This window comes from Phoxinus phoxinus (assembly GCF_949152265.1).
Source record: "Phoxinus phoxinus genome assembly, chromosome: 4".
NCBI classification, from domain to species: Eukaryota; Metazoa; Chordata; class Actinopteri; order Cypriniformes; family Leuciscidae; genus Phoxinus; species Phoxinus phoxinus.
The window spans coordinates 5,336,304-5,352,981 of record NC_136879.1 but is presented as its reverse complement, the minus strand read 5'-3'; the positions used below and the strand labels follow the sequence as shown (position 1 = coordinate 5,352,981).

General features: G+C 40.6%; 1 long non-coding RNA gene across 2 annotated transcripts; it reads right to left on the bottom strand.

The window, feature by feature from the left end:
• Window positions 1-14,981: 14,981 nt before the first annotated feature.
• Window positions 14,982-16,463, bottom strand: LOC306996790. 2 transcript variants are annotated; one of them, XR_013797177.1, is made up of 4 exons: window positions 16,384-16,463; window positions 16,167-16,290; window positions 15,567-15,999; window positions 14,983-15,164 (listed from the first exon to the last, which is right to left on the bottom strand). It is a non-coding gene; the product is annotated as an uncharacterized lncRNA (long non-coding RNA). The 2 variants fall into 2 exon arrangements; XR_013797176.1 differs by having other exon boundaries at window positions 14,982-15,164; window positions 15,567-16,290.
• Window positions 16,464-16,678: the final 215 nt, after the last annotated feature.

The following is a 16,678-nucleotide window of genomic DNA, read 5'->3' as shown; positions in this document are numbered from 1 at the left end:
TCTGATAAGCGCGCGCTTGACACACAGACCTCTGTTTACATTCTTCGAGGCTGTTGCGCGGGCTTTGCACGCGAGCAACAATTAAAATAGTAATTTTATAAAATTATAAAAAATAAGGTCTAATGTCTATGTATGGGAACCAGTTTTTGGAGAAAATGCTAATATAAAAATGACTAATTTATATAGGATTAAAATAAATCCTTCCATCCACGTGTTTTTTATTTAACTTTTAAACATCCAGCGTGTGCATTGCTTATTGAGAATGCAGATTCATGATTTTCATCTGCAGAACACAGGGGAAAAACTATAAAACATTTTTATATGACATTTTAATAGGCCTAACACATTAATACAATATGCATATAGCCCTAGTAGCCTAATACACGTTGTGTACACAATGAACACAAGTGCAGTCATCCCGTGAATTATAAGGCAATGATTAGGCAAGTTAGGCAACTATATATAAAAAAATAAAAAATATTGTGCAAAAGTTCATGTATTTCAGTAATTCAAATTAAAAGGTGAAACTAATATATTTAGTATATAACTATGCATGATTATACTTTTCAGAGGGCCAACATTTCTGTATTTAAAATCCTTTTTTAATTTATTAATGTATTGATAATTTTTTTATTTTTTTCATATATATTTTTTTATTATCATTTATTTATTTTTTCTTTCCTGTATAGTGCTTTGCATATATGTCAATTCATATATACTGCAGAGAGGCAGGCCTTGTCAAAAGAAGCCTACACACTTCAAGAAATCTGTCTTCTTCATTTACAGTAGCACTACTGCTTTTGCGTAAACAGTAAAGTACTGTAAATTACCATATACAGTAAGTTACTGTAAATTTCACACAAAATACCCACAATGCAGTGCATATTACAGTAGTTAACCGTAAATAATATAAGTGGTATTTTACTGGGCTTTTTTGCGGTAAGTAACTGTAAAATTACGGCAAAGTCTAACAGTGTAGTGTTAGTATGGTTTGGAACATTAGGTCTTCATTTCTGGCATGCTGCGTTAAAGCATTTTTAAAAAAGACTTTAAAGATCCATGATTTTGGTATTGGGTATGCTTATATGTAAAGAAGATGTAGGCATTCTAGAAACGTGTTAATTGACTGCATTTTGTGTGAAAACAACATGAATTGTGTTAATGGTATGGTCACAACAGACATATGTTGTGCTAATTGTGTTTAGAGTTTTGAAAATGTGACTACAGATTGGACAAAAGGATGTTAGCAATTGAAAAAAACCTGTAAATCGATGTTAATTTGATGTCAGGAAATAAGACGTCAAATTGATGTGAACTTTAGGTCAAAACAATGTCTGAAAAAGTATATTTATTACTCATTGTAAATCAATGCGACTCATTTTCAACATCCACAGCCATTACATATTTTAAACAGTAATATCCTATACTAAACCTAAACTAATCTTGACAAACTATATATCATTTGAAAGCTTACAATCTCTAGTTTACATATTTGGTGACTGATTTTCAAAATAAATTACAGAGGAGCCGTAATTTATCAATTTGCAACAATAATATTTTCATACTCCTAAGGCGTGTTCAGAGCTTTATTTTGAAATAGTGATGAACATGAAAAATCATGAATGAATGGTAGAAACCTTTGTTTTCATGCCAAGAGTTCAAAAGATAGCATCCATTCCATTCAATTCTTAAAAAAAAAGGTCTGAAAATGTTTTAAATATAAATAAATAAATAATAGATTCACCATTTGTGATGTGGCAGCGAGCTATAATGCACATAAGTGTTCTTTTTGTGTTTCTTAGAGCTTGAATTAATTTCAAAATCTGCCAAACTTGCAATACTACTTCTGAATAGGATGTCTACTTCATAAATTTAATAAAAAAAATTAAAATAATGGTTCAGATTAGGGATGAGCGAGTACAGCATTATCTGTATCTGTATTTGTAACTGTACTCGGACTGGGCGGGGCGGGGCCTAACCCGGAAGTGGACGGGATTTAACCCGGAAGTGGGTCGGGTTGTCTTGAAATGTGTGTGTAGCCAGAGAATGTCTAATCAGAGGTGGGTAGAGTATCCAAAAACTGTACTCAAGTAAAAGTACAAGTACTTCTAGAAATATTTACTCAAAGTAAAAGTAAAAGTAACAATCTTAATAGTTACTTGAGTAAGAGTAAAAAAGTATCCAATGAGAAAACTACTCAAGTAGTTAGTTACTAGTTACTTCGGATCATAGGCCGATATATATGATATATATATATAAAACATGATATTATTTAGATATTTTTTATTTAAATGACTATTATTATCATAATTAGTATCCAATGAGAAAAGTATCCAATGAGAAAACTACTCAAGTAGCTATAGTTAGTTACTTCGGATCATAGGCCTATATATACTATGATATATATAAAACATGATATTATTTAGATATTTTTTATTTAAATGACTATTATTATCATAATTAGATAGGCTATCTTTGCCACAAAAACAGAAGAGACAAGCATTATTTCTGCCATCTGTAGCCCGAAAATCATTGCCTGTCCTTTGGTTTGTATAATAGTAACTTATACAACTACAGTTGGATTATTAGACAATGTCGAAATATAGTGTATCTGCAGAGTTTTGCATTTAAAGGCATGTAAAGGGAAACATTGACACCGAGAAGAAAGAGTTAAAACTCTTCACATGTGCTCGCGCTGACCGCTACTGAACATCTGAACACAAACGACGATCAAACGCACATCGACGGATCTTCTTCTGTCTGTTCTCCAAAATGTAATCAAATGTATATTTCTGCAAGCATGTTTAAACTGGTCAACAGTGTCTTAGGCAGGCAAAGGCATTCGTTTTCAAGTTGAGTTCGCACGCCACCGCGCAATACACACATTACCGCGGGATGGCGGGTGTTCATTTCATATGTGGATAATGGTAGCTTATTTATTGTATAAAGTGTATATGTCCAAAAAAACGGGTAATGTCATACTTTGAAGTAGTGCTATCATATCGTAATAATCTGTTTGGTTGTAAAATGTATTACCTGAATGAAATTAAATCAAAAATATTCGTTCCACAGGATATATCGTCCTCAGCATACGAAGATATTAGAGATCTTCATCGCTGGCAAAAATTATGCATTTGCAGATTTGCTTTCACTCGACTGTACTGTAGGTCCACAGCCACTTCATCCAACGCTCTTGATGTTCTTAAATCTTCCTGTTACGACTCCGAGTCGAGTGTGAATTGAAAGCGCTTCAGACGATTCAGTGCGTGCAGGAAACTGAACAGATATACAAACTGATTCGCGAACCGATTTAGACAGATCTGCCCACTTGTTTGATGAAGTCTTTGAACAGAATCGACTCAAAAGAGTGATTCATTTGTGAATTGAGCATCGCTCATGCCCAGAAAAAAGATACAGCGCGCTTGGAATAAACTACGCATTTAACAACACGTATTGCATTAAAATAAAGTAACGAGAGGAACATCGCTCAACGTAACGAAGTAAAAGTACCGTTTTTTAATTAGAAATGTACTCGAGTAAAAGTAAAAAGTACCCACATTTAAATCTACTCTTAAAAGTACAATTTTTCCCAAAAAATACTCAAGTAAATGTAACGAAGTAAATGTACTTCGTTACTACCCACCTCTGTGTCTAATAAGGGGAGAAGGTTCACTCTCGCTACACTTCCGGCTTCTGACTGGTTGCAGTTCCACTCTGATTCCATATGAGGGCGCTCACAGGACGAGTGCAGAATGAATGGTGGTCTATGGAGCTATACCCCTCAAAATCCACTTTTTTCAAGATATAATTTTTTGTCTAGTAATTTGAATGTTGTATTCGAAAGGAGATGCAAAGAAATTGCACATTGCTGGGTGTAAGATTTTTTAGAGTCACTTATTTGCTTTAAAAAGTCTTTCAAAATGTCAATGACGTCATACACATCGTACGACCAGAGATACTGCTTTACGGCAATCCTTCAGTCACTTTGGTGTTTTCTCGCTCTGCACTTTCTTTTCTCTCGAGGCATCGCCAGCATAGCTGACACAGATAAACACACAACACAGCTGACAGGTAAACACACGTGCTAGAAGAGTTTCTGCTAGAATACATTCTGTTCCCGCTTCGGATGCCATGATGCCATCAAGCGGTATCTCTGGTCGTAACCAGTCATTCACTGACCAATCAGGATGTCTACTTCATGTCTACTTCATTAGCAGAATGCTAGCGTGTTATGGGCAACAACAACTCAACCTGTAAGAAATCGAAAGGACATAAGTACTCGTTCATTCAATTTTCGACCTATAACCCATGTTGAACTTGCCAAACCTACAACCAAATCTGAGATTTCTCAACGGCAATTGGGTGAAAGAGACAAATTTAGCCGTCTAGCCCCATAGACTCCCATTCATTTTGCACTCGGGCGATCGCCCCCAGTGGAACTCTGGTGGAACTACAACCAAAAATTCGGTACAATAGTTGAATTGAATTCTTTATTGTCACTGTACAAGGTACAACGAAATTAGATGACATTCCTCTCAGTGCTTTTACAATAAATATGATATAATATAATATAAAAAATAAAATAGAAATAAAAACAATGAATGTATATCAATATGATGTTCAACCATTCTATTAAAGCCCCACCGCCGCCACCCTCCCACATACCCTACATACCCTACATACCCACACTCTCCAGTGCATACTTAAAAACAGTAAAATACTATAGATGGTAAGCGAGTGCTTACAGTGCATACAGTTCGACACTCAAAAGGGCTCGGTCACCTAAGTCCTGGAGTGGTAGTGCCAGTTGTTGCAGATGGTATGTGAAGGTGACTAGTAGTGTTCATTGTCCGTATGGCAATGGGGTAAAAACTGTTTTTGAATCTATTTGTTCGGGATTTGGTTGACATGAAGCGTTTGCTAGAAGGCAACCGTGCAAACAAATGGTGTCCGGGATGTGAGGGGTCTCTTAGAATGTTAGCAGATCTGTTGAGGCAGCGAGAACTGAAGATGTCCTGCAGGATCATAGAGCACAGAGTGCAGCCGATAATATTTTGCGCTGTGTTATTAACCTTCTGGAGGGCCCTCCTATCCGCTGCTGAGCAGCTGGCATACCACGTAGATATACAGTAGGCCAGCACGCTTTCAATGGAGCAGCGATAGAAGGACACCAGCAGCTTCTCCTCCAGATGGTTTTTTCGGAGGATTCTTAGGAAGTGGAGTCGCTGCTGGGCCTTCTTGACCATGTGGTGGGTATTGGTGCTCCATGAAAAGTCCTCTGTGATGTGTGTGCCTAGGAACTTGAAGACAGGAACCCTTTCTACACATTCTCCATTAATGTGGAGTGGTTCCATGTCTGCCTTTTTCCTACGAAAGTCAATGATTAATTCCTTTGTCTTGGATGTGTTCAAGATAAGGTTATTGTCCTTGCACCACTCAACCAGTCTTTGGACCTCCTCCCGATAGGCTGACTCATCTCCCCCTGAGATGAGACCAACCACGGTTGTGTCGTCTGCATACTTAATTATGGTGTTGGTAGAATGGATTGTGGTACAGTCGTATGTGTAAAGAGAGTAGAGCAAGGGACTCAACACACAGCCCTGGGGGGAGCCGGTGCTGAGTGTGAGTTGGGTGGAAATGTGTGGGCCTATTCTTACAGTTTGAGGTCGGTTAGTCAGGAAGTCCATAATCCATTGGCAGATGGATCGGGGGATTCCTAAATCAATAAGTTTGGTGTGAAGTCTCCCAGGAATTATTGTATTAAAAGCAGAGCTGAAGTCTAAAAAGAGCATTTAGTCCCCCCCCCCCCCCCCCCCCCCCCCCCCCCGTTGTTCAAGATGGGATAGTGCATTATGGAGAGCAGTGTTAATAGCATCTTCTGTAGACCTGTTCGCTCTGTAAGCAAACTGATATGGATCCAAGGTGGTTGGTAGGTTAGCTATAATATGCTGCTGGACCAACCGCTCAAAGCACTTAGTGATCACTGGTGTAAGTGCCACAGGGTGGTAGTCATTTAAGCTGCTTATGATAGATTTCTTGGGCAAAGGAATTATTGTAGCAGATTTTAGACATGGTGGAACAATGGATTTGGACAGGGACAGATTGAACAGTCTAGTGAAGACTGCTGAGAGCTGTGGCACACAGTCCTTTAGTACCCTGCCTGTAACCCCATCTGGACCTGCAGCTTTCCGCGGGTTTACTCTACTGAGCACCCGCCTCACCTCATGCTCCTGCACAGTGAGTGTGTAGCTGTTGTTGCCGTCAGGTGAAGGAGATGCATGGGTGGCTATGCTCCTCTCCTCAAAGCGGACAAAGTAACAATTTAGTTTCTCTGCCAGAGCAATGTCGCCATCTGCGGTAGTCTTGTTACTTCTATAATTAGTGAGCTGCTGGATGCCCTGCCAGGCCCTCCGTGGGTTGTTGTTGTTGAAGTGATCCTCAATCCTCCTCTTGTGAGCTGCTTTTGGCATCTCTGATGCGTCTCTTCAGGCTGGCTCTTGCAGAGCTATACAGTGCTCTGTCGCCGGACCTGAAGGCGATGTTGCGCTCTTTGAGGAGATTACGAACCACTCCTGTGCACCAGGGCTTTTGGTTAGGGTACATCCGAACCTGTTTGCTGATTGTAACGTTGTCAACACATGTGTTGATGTAGGAAAGTACTGTGGTGGTATAAACCTCCAGGTCCTCGTCCTCGAAGATGTCCCAGTTGGTTCTATCGAAACAATCCTGCAGCTGTAATGAAGCTCCCCCTCAGGCCACGTCTTAACAGTCTTTGAGGTGACTTGAACTTTCCTTCTGAGGGGGGTGTATGCTGGGGTGAGTAGTATGGATAGGTGGTCTGACTGTCCTAAGTGTGGTAATGGTGTTGACCTGAAACCTCTCTTAATGTTAGAATAGGCTTTATCGAGTGTGTTAACTCCCCTTGTGGCGCATTTTATGTGTTGTGTGAGCTTGGGTAGGGCCCGTTTTTAGATCTACATGGTTAAAATCCCTGGTTATTATGTGGGCAGCATCAGGGTATTTGTCCTGTTGTGCACTAATAGAGCCATACAGAATGCCTAAAACAGTGTTAGCATTAGCATCTGGTGGTATGTAAACGGCAGTGACCATCACCACAGGGAACTCCCGCGGGAGATAAAACGGCCTGCATTTAATCATCAAGTACTCTAAATCAGGGGAACAGTATGTGTCAATGGTTTTTGTGTTAGTGCACCAACTATTGTGTACATAAATGCATAATCCCCCTCCTCTCATCTTACCGGAATCTGCATTTCTGTCCCAGCGAAATAGTGTGCGACTTGTTAGCTCCATAGCTGTATCCGGGATTGATGAGTGCAGCCAGGTCTCCGTTATCACCAGAATACAGCAGTCCCTGATGAGTTTGTCCGAAGAAATCCACAAATTCAGTTCATCTAACTTGTTCACGATGGATCTGGCATTTGTGAGTAACAAGCTGGGAAGTGGTGGTTTGTGTGGTGGCTTTTTTAGCCTCGCGAGTACTCCAGACCGACATCCTCGCTTTTTCTTACGATATCTTCTCCGCCTCCGTCGCCTGTTTGTGTTGACAACGATCCACGGAGAGCCCGGTGATTTAGCGATCTCCTCCGGTATATTGTGAAGGTGCACAAAGTCACTCGTAACAGCTTGCTTGCACTGTAATCCGACTATCAACATATCATGTCGACTGTAAAACTGGTGCCCGCGACTTACCACGGATTTAAAAGTAACAAACAAACAAACTAACAGAAATACGTTAAAAAAGTACCGAAAGGGAAAGCCTAGAGCCGCTGCGTCTATGCGCGCTGCCGCCATTACGCCCCCCTCTGCCGCCATCGGACTTAATAGGGAGTGGGCAGGCTCTCCGTAGACGGGCTCTGGTGTAGCTTAATTTGTAATAATATTTATACCACAACTACCTTTATTTTTTATATAAAATACAGCAATAAAGTGTCAGACACTCAGTGCGTGAAGTAAAAAAAAAACTGGTTAGAGCCAGCAGACGGAAAAACAAAACAAAACAAAAAAACCTCTGATGACCGGTAGAGCGAGAGTGTGTGTGTGTGTGTGTGTGTCTAGCTAGCTAATTAATTTGTAATATAGTTTTATACCACTACTTCCTTTATTTTTTTAATGAAATACAGCAAGAAACTGTCGGACACTCAGTGCGTGAGGTAAAACAAAACTGGTTAGAGCCAGCTGACGGTTTAAAAAAGAAAAAAATCTCCGACAGGCAGAGACACAACGCAAGTCACATTCTACCAAGCACCATGTCTGAACAAACCCCACGTTTACCAGAACTCTACTGGTTAATAAGTAAGTACTACAAATCGAAGTAAAAAACAAACCTGAAGCAACCCTAAACGTTAACGGAAAAGACCCGCGAACCTGAGTGACTGAGGGAGAGACAGAGAGAGAGAGAGAGAGAGAGAGAGAGAGAGAGAGAGCTGTTCTGTGTGTGAGTGAGACACAGCAACACAATACATCTGTATGTGTAGAGGAGGGGCGCTGTGACTAGCCTATCACAGAACGCAGTCAGCTACCCAATGAGGATTTTTATTCAATCCGAGCACAGATATTGACTCATATTACTCGTACTCTGCAAAAGTGCTTTATCCGTAGCGGATACTCGTTTCGGGGGGGGGGGGGGGGGGGGGTTGGGGCACCTGAGACCCGCAGTGACGGATTCATTGACAGCTTTTGTCAGACTCTAAAACTACACCTAAATCCTGACCACTGTACTAAATACAGATTAATCTACGCTAACTTGAAGCTATCCTAACTGATGCAATACTATGCTACTAACTAACTATGCTTCTAACAATACTACACTAACAACTATAACTAATTAACTACCTAGGCTACACGAAATAATCTAAATAACTATATAAATGCTAAGCTAAATAGATGCTAAAATACTCTATCCTGATCATTTTAAATAATGTGATAATGACATTAAATTGCATTATGAAAAATCAAGTTTACCTGCAAGTGCTTGGCCATGCCCGTCCAGGAACCTGAGTGCAACCAACAGCCTTGGTAAGCTGTTCTGTAAACCTAGTGTTAATCGCAGCGTTGTAGTGGTGCAACAGGTTTCGCATAAGAAACAAGTGATTTGTTGGCTTTATATAATTTAGGAAGTAATTGTTTTTTCTCATTTGAGAAAACAACTGCTCCGCACACTGAGAATTAACTATTCCAGCCAACTTAGGCACAAGCTGTATTTTACAAAGTTTATCACGGGGATCCTTTGTGTTGTTTTCATGGAATCTGTCAGAAAGTACATAGTGATCAGATGAGCCAGTCAATGGATGCCCATTCACATCAGCTGGCATTTTCTTCTCTTTGAGCTATTTCAATGAAATTTTAAGTTTTGTCTCCAAAAGCCGACCCTCCTGTGGGCTGAAGGGAATCATGTTTGGATTACGGATATTTGCATGAGTGGAAAGTCCTCTTGCAAAGTCAGAAATGGTTATGGGAAGGTGTTTCCAGGACAGCAAAACGTCAGTGAAGTCCTTTGGACTTTCAGCTCTCACCAGGACTTTAATGCTGTTAACGACACCACAGGGGCACATAAAAACTGCCCAGCCACCTAAGTGATACATTTTTTAAAATTAATGATTGCAGCACTTACAAGTAAAAAATAATAAAGAAATATATCGTTAGCCTCATAGCATAATTGTCATTAACAAAAGTCATTAACATTGAAATATGACTTAGGCAACTATGTTATGAGGCTAACGATATGTTCATGTTTTCTATTATAAATTAAGATATATCTGTGCATACAAACCTGATGCACCCCAAACCTTTTGAAAAATGTTGTCATATGATGATCTGTTTTGCATTTCACTCCTCAGTCTCATTATGAGGTCCATCTTTGATCCCTTGGTATCTAACCCACAAGATGCACATAACTGTCGGACAGCAGCCACCTATGAATTAAAAACAACAACAACAACAACAAAACTCACAATTTATTAGAAATACAGACAATAGAATACTGTTACAAAAAGGTAAACAAGGCAACACTACACCTTCAGTGACATCAGCTCATCAATAAGCCTTTCCTCACTCAGTTACTGGAACTTCAGATGCAGGATTAGGATTTGATGAATGTACGTTCTCCCATTCTGTATTCTGTATTTAAGCCAGACTTCCTAGTATTCTGTCCAATCCAGGGTGCCCAAAGGTGATAACTTGGTTTGACAGCAAAAGGATTGGGGTTTCCAGCTGCAAAAATAAAGATAAACAACAAGTAATAATGTTGTTGCCAGTGATAACTCTATTTTTTTGTTTAACTTTAGAAATAAAAATTAAGTTATACATAAATATTAATTTATTTATAAGTAATAAGAGATAATGTCATGGGGTGAGAAGATAGGTGAGACACTCATAGCAGGTGTTTCTGGGATGTTTTCTCCTATTTGTGTGTGTGTATGTTGCATGCATGTGTAGATAAGATAAGCCTCTATTGTCTCTTATTGGAGAAATTCGTCTTGGGCATTCGAGAGAACGTGTAATGTCTCCTGGTGTAAAAGTTTAGGCATAAGGCAAGATAAAACAAATACCCGTGTCTGTGTAGTACTTTCTTCTTCATCCTAGCGTTTGTCCCGCGCAGGTGCAGGGTCCGCTTTTTGGCAGGCCGCTCCCCATTTATTCCGGTCCGTAGTGTCCTCCGGGGCGACTTGCACGTCCTTCATATCTTGCTTTATCCGGTCCATCCATCTCATCTCTGGGCGGCCACGTGGCCGGTTACCAGGTGGGTCAAGGCGCATAGCTGTCTTCGCCACTGAGTTCTCATGGCTGCGTGTTACATGGCCGTACCAGCGGAGACGAGCCTCGAGCATCTTCTCCCTAATCGGCGCTATTCCCATCCGCTTCCTGACGTCGATGTTCATGACGTGGTCTAGCCTTTTCAGCCCGAGTGACCAATGATCTTAGAAATTTTGGACTTTAGGCAGATGGGCAATCGACGATCGCATAGCACTCCCGTGACTTGGGATGGGGCGTCTGGAGGTCCCGTGTCACTGTGTCCATGCATGTGATGAAAAGCAATGGCGAAAGGGCCGATCCTTGATGGACTCCTACGTTGATGTTGAAAGGAGGTGATATCCCAGCTGTGCATCGAACCACGCTCCTGACTTCTTGGTATAAGAGTTGCACCCAGCTGATGTAGGTTTCGGGTACGTGGTGACGTCGGAGGGAGGCCCAGATGAGTTCATGGGGAACGCGGTCGAAAGCCTTCTCCAGATCCAAGAAGACCATGCGGACTGGCTTGTTCTTTTCCCGGTGTTTCTCCATCAGGAGGCGGCCAGCGTGGATGGCGTCTGTGGTCCCTCGTCCTTTGACGAAGCCGCATTGATTTGGGCTGATTTTAATAATGCTGCGGAGGCTGTCCAAGATGCGTTCAAAAATCTTCATGGAGTGGGATAGGAGTCTAATCGGCCGATACTTCTTGCATTCAGCAACGTCCCCCTTGCCCTTCCAGATCAGCACCGTGGTGCTGATCGTCTAAGCGTGCGGGACTTTACCCTCAATAATGATCTTGTTGAATAAGGTAGAAAGGACCTCGGCTCCTCTGTGCCCCATCAACTTCCAGGCTTCAGCAGGGATGTCATCTGGGCCGGTAGCTTTACCATTCTTCATCCTCTTCACAGCCTTCGTGACTTCAGAGACGGTGACTGGCGGTACAGGTCCAGGGGTGGGATCCAGGTTGTGGATAGGCAGATGCGGGAACTCTTCGTTTGAGATGGCTGCGAAGTACTCGCTCCAGCGGGTGAGTATGGCACACGGGTCTCGCAGGGCTTGCCCATCGGCGTTCTTGATATGCATGACTCGACCAATGGCTTGGGTCGCTTAATGGCGGGAGTTGGCAATGTAGTAGATCATCTTTTCTCCTTCAAGTGTGCCTAGCCGCTCGTATAGTTCGTCGTCGTGCACGGCTTTCGCCTTGGCCACTGCCCGTTTTGCGGCTGATTTGAGTGTCCGATAGTGTTGGAAATCACCGACCAGCTGTGTGCGATGCCAGGTCATAAACGCCAGTTTCTTGGCCTTGATTGCCTCTTGGATGTCCTCACTCCACCACCAGACTTGCTTGTCCATAAATCGCCGTCCTGGCTTCGTCGAGCCAAGGGCACCGGTGGCAGCATCACGAATGCTGGAAGAGATATCGTCCCAGATTTTTTCAACTGATTGGTCGAAATTGATGTCTAGTGCTTGGAGGGCCATCGCAAGCTGCTGCTTTTGTTCGTTCAATTTCCACCACTTGACCCGCTCAGGCCCAGTGATTCTCGGTCTGGGTTGCAGCTGCAGATTAAGTTGGAAGTCGAGGACGAGTGGCCGATGTTGGGGGCCGATATTCTCTGAGGGGATCACCTTGGCATCGAGTGCCAGTTTCAGGTCACCACGTCGGATCATCCAGTAGTCGATCTGGATTCTTTGGCCGCCACTGGTGTAGTTGGCCAGGTGGCTCGGTCTCTTTTTGAAGAAGGTGTTGAAGACGACGAGGTCATGGGCTTCGGCGCAATCCAAGATGCGGGCTCCCTCGTCGTTGCATGTACCTAGCCCCTGTCCTCCATGGACTTGATCATATCCTCCACGATCTTCGCCAACATGGCCGTTAATAAATTAATAAAAAATAATAAAATAAATAACTTCACAATAACCACAATACCTCTTGCAATAATCTCCAATCGCAGTGAATTCCAAAAAGCCTCCACATCCACCTGTCCATCAAAGTTTGCTGGTGGTCCTTCAATTTCACTGACTAAACAAAATAAAATTACAAATACATTGCCAGTCAAAACTTAGGAAACATCACTATTTGTCTCTTATGATCATCAAGTCTGCATTTATTGGAGCAGAAATTGCAATTTAAAATTATGGCATTCTATTTTAATATACTTACAACAATAATTTATTTCTGTGATACAAAACAATTTTCAGTGTCAGTCATGATCTTATTCTAATTTATTATAACTTATCAATGTGGAAATATTTTTTATGACCTGTTTATGATACTTTTTCAGGATGTTTTGATGAATAAAAGACAGCTCAACTCAACTTCAATTGATGATTGTTTCTAATAATAAGTTACATGCAAGTCAGGATATTTCAAATTCTTATTAGATCTGTATCATACCTGGCATGCTAAAAGTTGCTTTTCGATGAGCATCCATGATAACAACAGATGGATGGAATCCACTCGTGATCAGTTAATGCTTCAAAGTGCAAATAAGCACAAAGCACTGTTTTACTTCTTGGATAAACCACTCCATTTGGATATTGAAAGAGCTTTACAGACTCTTTCAACAGCGGTGTGAGACTAAAGAGGCAAAATAAGGTATTAGACATTGTTGTTACAATAACATTAAACACTGTAAAGCAGGGGCCTATACCATGAAGCCGGTTTAGGTGGCTAGCCAGCTATGTTTCAGCTTAGTTTCCGCCATCCCTGGGTTTTAGGTACTATGAAAGTAGCTTGGCTTTAATCTGTGTTCGTTGACATGGTATCTTACGCTGCACGGCTAACCTGCTTCGGGGCAGGTTATGTTCTGGATTCGAGATCTCAGACTGAAGTTTGACCAATCAGCTGTGAGCAAAGAAACATATAGGTGACGTAACTAATTCCCAGTGTTTGTTGCAATGGCTTTACATTTTCTTCCAAATCCTGTGGACATCTCAACGCAAATTGTTAGACGAGCACATCGTAGAGAAAGAGTTTTTAGCCAGACAAAATCCCCTTGCCTTTCCTGATAGTTACTTGTATTTTCTGCGGAAGTAATATCTTATCTTTGCAAACTTCTTGAGCCGCACATAAATAATTTAACACGTCGAATTCATGCACTTACTGTACCACAAATGGTATTGCGTTTTTTTGCAAGTGGTACATACTTGCACGATCGGTGATGCACAGAATCTAGGGGAAAACACGGTTTGTCAAACCATTCGCTAGGTGGTCCTCGCTCTGCAGGAGTACATAATAGTTTAATTAATAGTGTTCCCCAGACATTTATCCACCATGTCCATAAAAGAGGGCTTTTATAAAATTGCCAGTAAGATATTGATAGGGTGACATCACGTCTTTCTTTCTTTCAAAAAGCAAATCTCACAAATGTACTATACAATACAGTGCACGTTAAGAATTATTTAAAATATTTTTTTTTATTATTCGGTTAATCTTATGATAGGAAGTTCAAAATGGTTCTTCGTCACGTGATTCATGTAGACTTCAGATAGTTCCAGGAAGTGGTTTGGCGGGCAATTCAAACTGTTAGAATAGAGTGACAGAACTGCGATTTTCCGGTAATTAGTAGTCAATAAATGCATTTATTTTATATATTTATATAACACACCGACATGTATGTACCATGAGTATGTAGTTACAGCGATGTTGTTTTTAAATGCTCAAATTAGCTAATATTTGAGGATTAGTGTTCGATTACCGTTATTTGCCTTAACTTATTTCAGGCTAACGGTAACTTAACTTGTATAAAGACGGGTTGCTGTTGCCTTTTTATGTTACCTCATGTCATGTTCATTGTGTTTTCACTAAACTCATGGTAACTAATGTCATATTTATGACTTTCAGATAGTACAGAGACAGGCTGGTGACAGGTGATTTTCAGCTTGCATTGCACAATGGTCAATGAACTATTAGCTGCAGTAACATGATGTTAAGTAAATGAAATTAAGCTTATTGTTTTCAATTCTTACAATTATATATAGTAATATAATTATTTAAGTATTATAAATATTATATATCTAATGTATAATTCTTACAGTACTTATTCATATACACAATATATTCAGGTTTAAAACAACTTAAGCATACTCATATATAAACATGTACACTGCCATTCAAAACGTAATGATGCTGAAAATTCAGCTTTGGCATCACAGGAGTAAATTACGTTTTAAAAATACATTAAAATAGTAACAATAAATTACAATATTCATTTTTTGTATTTATATTCAAATAAATGCAATTAACTATTTACAGCAATTCATGAATACACTTCTAATAAAATTGAATGGCATGCCAAGCATTTTGTATGTGTCCTTTCCTTCATGTTGTCCTTTAATAGTCTCCACCATGGTTTGCTGTGCTGCATGGGGATGCTCCAATCGCTCAGAGAAAGGTGTGCGAATGTATGGCTTCCCCACTGACATGGAGAGGAGAAAAAAATGGTTGGCTCAAGTCAGCAGGAGCAATCTAAATATAAATAAAAATTACAACAACAAAAAAGTTTGTGAGGTAATTATACTTAAATGTATTTGCACTTTTTCACAAAGAACACCCCAATGGGAAAATTATTTACTAGAAATAAGGAAAAAGCAAAGGAGCTGAGACTCATGGTGAGGGTGCAGTCCTTATTGCAGGGAGTCATCAGTGTAACCAATAACTGTGCATTTAACCACCATGTGATATGTACTGTATGTGGGTAGAAAAAAAAAGTTGTGTGTGGAAACTAAACTCAAATCACTCTGCAGGCACATTTTGAAGCAAACCAATTTGGCATGACCAAAAATTTCAAGAGTAGGCTGAAACCAGATGCTATTCCCACCATCTTTGTGCATCGTCCTGTGGTCAAAAAGAGGAGGGCCCCTGCACCACGATGCACCCCAAGACCTGTAAACATACAGCACATCGCTGCTGATCACAGCTATAGTGTTACAGGTGACACATATATAACATGTACAAACTCGTACTAGTTGAAGTAATATTTCTAATTTTGAAGTGATGTGATATTTTTAATATTTAAAATTAGCAATACCATGTATTCTGCCTCTATCAGTTTCAAAGGTTGAGGAAAAAATGAATGAGGACACTCAGAGAAGGGAAAGTGACAGTGAAGAAAGAGAGGACATGGCTAGAGAGGAGAGACAGGGACAGGTGACACTACCCAGTCAGCAAGTCAGCCAGCAGCAAGTCAGCCAGCAGCAAGTCAGCCAGTAGCCAGTCAGCATACCAGTGAGCCATCAGCCAGTCACCTGGGTCTATTGAAAAAATTAAAGAGACAAAAAAAAAATAGCAAAAAATGCAAAGGCAGTACTAAGAAAATAAAGAGTGAAAATGCAGCTCTCAAGAAAACAATTAAAATTAGGGACACAAATTTAAAGATTTTTTTGTCAAAAGACCAAATTATGGCATTAGGAAGACGAACCACAAAAGGGATGAAATGGAGCAATGACACAATTAAGAAGGCATTAAAAATTCGCTTTGCAGCCGGTCCAACTGGTTACAAGACCCTACAGGAACTGCAGATTCCCTTGCCAGCTATTAGAACCCTGCAAAGAAGGATGGAATGCATTAAATTTGAGCCTGGTGTGTTGACAGAGGTTTTTGATTTTTTAAAACTGAAGGTAGATGGATTAGCAGACCTTGAAAGGGAGTGTGTGCTGTTCTTGGATGAAATGGCAATCACTCCAAGTGTGGAGCTGCACATGCTCACAGGCAAACTGTCACGGTTCATAAATCCTATGTCTCTTTCTTGTCTCATGTTCTGTTGTTGTGTGTGTGTGTGAGTGCTAATTATGTGGGCGTGTCGGATCATTAGCGCTCATCAGCCATCAACTCATCAGTCCCATCAGCCAGCTGCAGCTCATCTCATCTTGTATATATACTCACCACACTCTCATCTCCTTTGTCAGATCGTTGTTTGTTGGTGTTCCGGTG